Here is a 6546-nt window from a genome sequence, read left to right as displayed (position 1 = left end):
CAGAAAAAAGAGAGAGCCACACGGGCCAAACGCTCAGAAATCTGTAAAGGGTCCCCTTCGTTCACGGAAAAACGAGGCCCGCATGTAAAGCGTAAGACCCCAAAATGCCACACAATGAGCCTTAGGACCCGAATGGCTGCAGAGCCCCCACAGGCCTGGCAGATACCTGAGTTCTGAGCAGCCAGAGGCGAGAGTCTAGGGCCATCGGAGGAGACCCCACCCGGGCCCTGCTGTCGCAGGCCGGCTGGACGCGCTCTAGAGCCGAGGCTTGTCCAGATGTGCGCCAGCAGAGCTCAAAAACGAGCCACCCAAAGATCAAAGCAAACCACAGACAACGGAGCTGCATTCCAGAACGAGCGGAACATGAGATTCAGAGAACAAGAAAGTAAAAACACAGTGTCCAGCATCCGAGTCCCATCAAAAATCACTGCTCTGCCAAGAAGCAGGAAAATACGACCGAGAAAAAATACGTCGGGAGACGTAGACCCAGAAATGACAGCAAGGACGGAATCGCCAGACGAGGAATCCCAGAACGGCCGTCACGACCTTTTCTTCGAGGAAAACACACCCGTGATGAGAAAAACGGAAGACACAGAAAGGAGCGGGGAAGCTGCCGCCTGGGCGCCTCGGGGTGCTCGGCTGCCGTGACGAGACCTCGCGGGCGAGGCCGTTCAGACCCCATGCCGTGGTCGCACGTTCTCCAGGCTGGACGTCCAAGGTCAAGGTGTCCGCAGGTCGGTTTCTCCTGAGACTCCTGCCCTTTGGCTTGCGACCTCCTCGCCGTGTCCTGGGCACACACATGCCCGGTGTCTCTCGGCGTGTCCACGTGTCCGTTCTTAATAGGGCTCCAGCCGGAATGCATTGCATCTCTCCATAGGACCTTACTTAACCTTCATTACCTCTTTGAAGGCCTTATCTCCAAATACAGCCCCATGGTGAGGTACTGGGGCTCAGGGCTGTAACATATGCACACGGCACTCTCGAGGTCAGCCCATAACGGTGGGACTGACGACAGGTTAGGTAGGACTGACGACAGGTTAGGTAGGACTGACGACAGGTTAGCCGCTTCAAAGGGGATAACAGTGAACTCGAAGCTACAGCGATAAAAACTATTCTAAATGAGCTACAAAGAGCACAAAGCGGGGGGCAGGGAATGAAGAGTCTCCGAGACCCCTGGGAAACACCAAGGTGTGTGATACGAACGTAACTGGAGTGTCATAAAAGAACAGAGAAAGACAAGAACGGAAAAAATAGTCGAAGAAATAATAGGTGAAATTTCTCTCAATCTGAAAAAAAGCCGTACGCCCACAAATCCAGGGAGATCCACAGACCCCGAGAAGAACACACGGGAAGGACGTGCAGCCGGGAAAAGCACGACCTGATGCCCGGGAAGCGGCACCGAGCCCACTTTTCAATGGTGCGCACTTTGTGGACATGGCAAGGAGGACAGTGGGAAACACCCACGAAACGCCGGAAGACACTTTCCACTTAGAATTCTACGCACGACGAAACCGCCCCCCAAAATGAAAAGCAGAATAGAGACTGGGAACGATGTCCGTTTCATGACTGAAAACAAAAGCTTAGGTAACTCGCCAGCAGCAGACTCACACGGCATGAAACGTTCGAGCCCTTTCTTCAGGCACAGGGCAGTGCGTGCCAGGCGACAACGCACCGCTGCTCGCAGGAATACGGAGCGGGAGGAGACAGACATGCACGGGTGACCGTGAGGCGTCTCTTTGTCCTTTTAAAAACTGAGTTTAGGAACAGGAGCGTGCTCAAGGCAAAGGTGTCTCGCGATGTTTTACTGCATGTGGAAATGAAATCGGACCAGAGCAGCAGAGTGAGTGGGGGAGGGCAGCACAGTGTAAAGCCGAAGATTCTTTGACGTCGCGTATCGAACGGGACCCATCATTTGGAGGTGGGTTGTGATACGTGGAGATGCATATGATGAACTCTATAGCAAGCAAAACAAAGATGTACATAGCTAATAAACCCATAGCGCGGATAAAACACTAAAAAAGAAAAAAGACAGGAAAACGCGAACCAAGGAACAAAGAACAGCAAGTAATTAGCAAGATGAGAGACCCACATCCGACCATATAGGAAACTACGTTAAATGTGAATGGTCTAAATATTCCAATGCCACGCAGAGATGGTTCTCTGGATGCAATACCAAAACCCAGCTGTAGGCTGCCTAGAAGAAACCCGCTTTACATATAAAACACAGGTAGGATGGAGGTCAGAGGATGGTGATCGGAAATGACCAGGTCCCAGAGACATGGGAGCTACACAGGAAAGGAGCCCCCCAAATCCACCGAGGCGTCTGGGGGAACCCCGAGCCCCCTCCCACCGAGCGGTGAAGACTGCGTGCTTTCTCTCGCCATCAGGAGCAAGGAAGGGCTCCGGCCGCTGCCGCTTCCACCTGGGCCTCGGCCGCCGGAAAGGGCGGGAGAAGCCGCGGACCCGCAGAGACCCGGCCGGGAGGAAGCGGGCTCCTCCCCGGCAGACAGTGGTACCCCGCACGCGAAAGGCCCGCGAAAGGTCCGCGAGGGCCCTGTGCTCTCCCTTAGCGAGGCCGCAGGGCGCGCGGCCCACGTTTCTTCCAATAAAGATGGGAGTTTGAAATTTAGAAAAGCGGAAACAGAACGATTAGAGATAAATTTAACAAAATGGGTGTGAGCTTTGTACGGACGCTGCCGACGGAGGCGAAGGGAGGCCGGACACACGACAGCGGCGGGAGCTCCCACCCCGGGGACCGCATTCCCCTGAGACGACCACCCCGACATCGATCTCTAGGATCAGCGGGATCCCCCACAAAAATCCAGCGGGCTCGTGCGTCGACATCCGCAAGGTGATTTTTTAAATGTATGTGAAACAGGCCTCAGAGCATCCCGAAGGACCGTGAGAGCGAAGGACGCCACGCAGGGCCCGGCCTCGTGAGGCCAGGACACAGCCGGCGCCAGACGTGCCAACCGGTCGAGAACACGGATGAGCGTCCGGAAACAGGCCCGGCCGCGTCGGGTCTGCGGAGTCTCGTCAGCGACGCCGAGGTGACTCCGTAGCGCGAACGTCATCTTTCACAAATAATCGCCGGCAGGCGGCATAGACGGGGGGCCCGCCACGTGCAAAACTGACTCGAAGGGACCGCAGGCCTCAACGTAAGAGCTAAAGCTTTCGGAAGAAAACGTAGGAGAAATCTGTGGGACCCGACGCAAAGTTTTCCTCGACGGGACCCAAAACGTAGGGACCGTAAGGGACACAGGGATGGATGAGGATGATGTCATCCGACCGGGCGTCTGCTTTCGAAGCGTGCTGGGGATCTGAGAAGGCAAAAAACGGGAAATGAAGAGACAAACCCGTGGGAGGAAAGTCACAGCAAATATATCTCGTTCTGAAAGACACATTTTAAAACTATGGTTACTTAATATGAAGACAAACAACCCATTTTCTAAAAAAAAAAAAAAAAATGGCCAAAATGTTTTAACAGACTCTTTGCCAAAGAAGATACACAGATGGCACATGTCAAGACGCTCGACGTCATTTGTCATCGGGAAGATGCCAGTTACGACCACAGTGGGACACCGCTTCCCAGCCATCGGAGTGGCTGAGACCAGGTCGGACCATGGCGGGTGCTGGCGGGGCTGTGGAGCCCCCGAAATCTCAGCACTGCCGGTGGCAATGCAGAGTGGCACGGCCACCGGGGACAGCGGCTCCGCAAACTGTCACGAAGCTGCGCACACGCCCACCATCGGACCCAGCACTTCCACTCCTGGGCGAGCGATAAAGGGAAATGAGAGTCTGTGTCCCCGGCAAGCCTCGTTTCCAGAAGCTCGCAGCCGCTTTCCCGGCAACAGACCAGTGCCGGGAACCCCCGGGCACCCTGGGATGAGTGAAGGGGTCCACAGATCACAAGGTAGTCCTGTGACGGGAAGCAGCTCGGCCACACAAAGAACGGACTGTTGACACAGCATCGTGGACGAGCCTCTTAGCCACGCGGGGGGACTGCGCGTGCACGAAATTCTGGGCAGAGAGCACGCAAATCAGCAGTGCTGGGACCCGAGGTGGGGACCGCCTGGGAGGGCCGGGCAGGCAGGGTGGCTGCGAGGCCCCTGTCCTTGGCTTGCGGTCACCTCCCCGCTCGCTGCGTCCTCACACGGCCTCTCCTCTGAGCGTGCACACGGAGACGGTGGGGTTCCCCTCCCCGACGCACTGTCCAGGCTCTTGCTGTCTCAAGCAAAGAATTGAGCAAGACGCAGCGGGGGCGGGGCGGGGGGGGCATCGCTTTACTGGAAGGGAACGGAAGCAACAGGACACTTGCACACAGGGAAGTGGCCAGAGGAGGGAAGGGCAGCCCGGGCCGCGGGCCCAGTGGCAAAGCCTCCTGCGCTTTTGCCCCTACTGGCTGCGGCCGGTCACTTTTCTCAGAGGAGTGACTCCCTCGATGGACAGCTAAGAGGGACAGGACCCAGTTACTCGTCGTTTGCTTTCTGTGCGTGTCCGGTCCCAGAGTTCGGTCGGTTATAGTGGCATTAACGAAGCCCCGGGCATACGCGTCATTTATAATGAGGGCATAACGAGGCTCAGGTGAGGTGAAGGTCGCTGAGGTCTTCACTGCGCAGGTGCGAGGCTCTGGCTGAAACCAGCACCTGATTTTCTTCGGACTCGTTTCTCGTATGAGTCACTTTTAGCCCCCAATGCCTTCTGGCTGGCTTAATGGTAGGTGAGCGGGGTCAGGCCCTTTCTGGAATAGGATGACCTCGCCGTTTTGCAGGCGGACCCAAAACCCCCATCTAACTTTCTGCCTATCCTTTCTCGAAGAGCCATGAGCCCCTTCTTATTAGTATGGCTGTTGAGGGACAGGAGGTCTCCTCTTCTGTGTCTGCCTCCCGCCGGGAAGGGTGGCAGCCCCGACTTCTGGGGTCTCATGGAGCTCCTTCCCTCCCTGCCTCAGTCAGGACGGGGTCTTGGGTTTCCTGCCGAAACGCCACCTCTGTCCCTAGACGAGGAAGAGAAGATATGACCTTGTTGTTTAACTCACTTATCTACTTGTGTTTCCATTATTGACGTGTCTTTCAAGCAGGTAAAGGAAAACAGGCTTGGTTAGTGTATTTCTTAAGAGGAAAAAAAAACACCTTTGGGTTAAAGGTCCCCTCCCCTCCCTACCTGGCCTAAAGCCATTTCTGCTACAATGGACCGGTGATCCTTATCAACAGCCAGAGGACCTGAGTCACCAGTTCCAGGGGAATTATCTGGATTTGAGGAAAAGGGGCTTTTTCCCAAAGAAACAAAGAAAGGGAAAAACTTAACTATGTATACTTAAAATAAAAAAAAAAATTAAAAGTTCTGTAAACATGTTTTGTAAATGAATGATGGTCCACATCAAGGTCTCTGGTGCCTCTTTTTTATGGGTGCCAGTCCAGTCGGGTTAGGGTCCCTCCTTTATTTAACCTTGATCACCCCCTCGAAGCCCTGTGCAGTTACGTTGGAGGCGAGGGCTTCGACATGTGCACTTGGGGCGGGGGACGTGATTCAACGCCAACAGTTTCCAACGTGCAGGCTCCCGAGGCCACGGAGCGCCCTCCCCGCCCACTGCCACGTCCCCAGCGCCGAGCGCGTGGTGGGCCCTCGGGACCCGTCCACTGGACACGGCTCAGTGGGTGAGGGCCACCGACGGCCGAGAGCTGGCGTTCTCCGGGCAGAGTAAACAACGTCAGGGCCGACAACGTGGACGAGGACATGCCGACTGGGCGTCAGCCACCGTCAGGACACAGCAACTCCTGCGTCAGACGCGACACACAGCTCAGTGCCTCCAGGCCGCTTCGGCCGCCGTGGGCTGGCCCCGCTGCAGGCAGCACCCACTCCAGAGCACGGCCTGATCCCCCAGGGCCCCGGGGCCCAGGGCTCCTGTCTGACACCTCTTCGCCAGGACGGCAGGTCCTACTCCCCAGATGAGCGGCACCCTAACCGCCCGGAGGCAGGCGTGTCCCCAGCAGACTGGCTGCAGGGGGACTCAGGCGAGGTCCCCGGAGATGTCCTGGCAGTGTGATCACGCTGGAGCGTGACTCTGGTGGGCTGGCCTGGGACAGCCACAGCCAGGAAGACAGGGAGGCCAAAAGACTTGAAAAGAGACAGAAGCTCAAGAGGAAACTCGTGCCTGCCTGCGCCCCCCGCTTCTGTGTGTCCTGGAGGCCAGGCAGGCGTCCTCCCCCGGAGGTGGGGCGCTGGGTGGGGGCGACGGGCGTCTCCCCGGCTCTGGCTTCTGCTTTCTGCCTTCCCTTCTGCTTTCTGTGGAATTTTGAAACAGCATGTTTTCTTTGATAAGAAAAGGCTGATCCAGAGCTGTCACACTCACAGCTGGTAAAGACCAAGCCACCGGGTCAGGCCCTAGGGACCGTGACCGCCTCGATGAGCTCTTACCAGAGAGCTGGACATTCCATCTGCCTCCACCCCGCGTCCCCTCTATCCCACGCCCCACCCCTCAGCCCTGGACTTTGGAATTCAGAAATGAAATCAGATCCAACTCCAGCCCCAGGGGCCGCCTCCACA

The 6546-nt window shown here is 56.6% G+C and overlaps 1 long non-coding RNA gene across 1 annotated transcript; it reads left to right on the top strand.

Moving 5' to 3' along the window:
- Positions 1 to 6: 6 nt before the first annotated feature.
- Positions 7 to 3467, top strand: LOC112480604. The gene is made up of 2 exons (XR_003046694.1): positions 7 to 1015; positions 1058 to 3467. It is a non-coding gene; the product is annotated as an uncharacterized LOC112480604 (long non-coding RNA).
- The last annotated feature ends 3079 nt before the right edge of the window (positions 3468 to 6546 follow it).

Source organism: Pteropus alecto, unplaced genomic scaffold (assembly GCF_000325575.1).
Source record: "Pteropus alecto unplaced genomic scaffold, ASM32557v1 scaffold700, whole genome shotgun sequence".
Lineage (NCBI taxonomy): Eukaryota > Metazoa > Chordata > Mammalia > Chiroptera > Pteropodidae > Pteropus > Pteropus alecto.
Note: the sequence above shows the minus strand (reverse complement) of the source record. Positions and strands in the feature narration are given on the sequence as shown.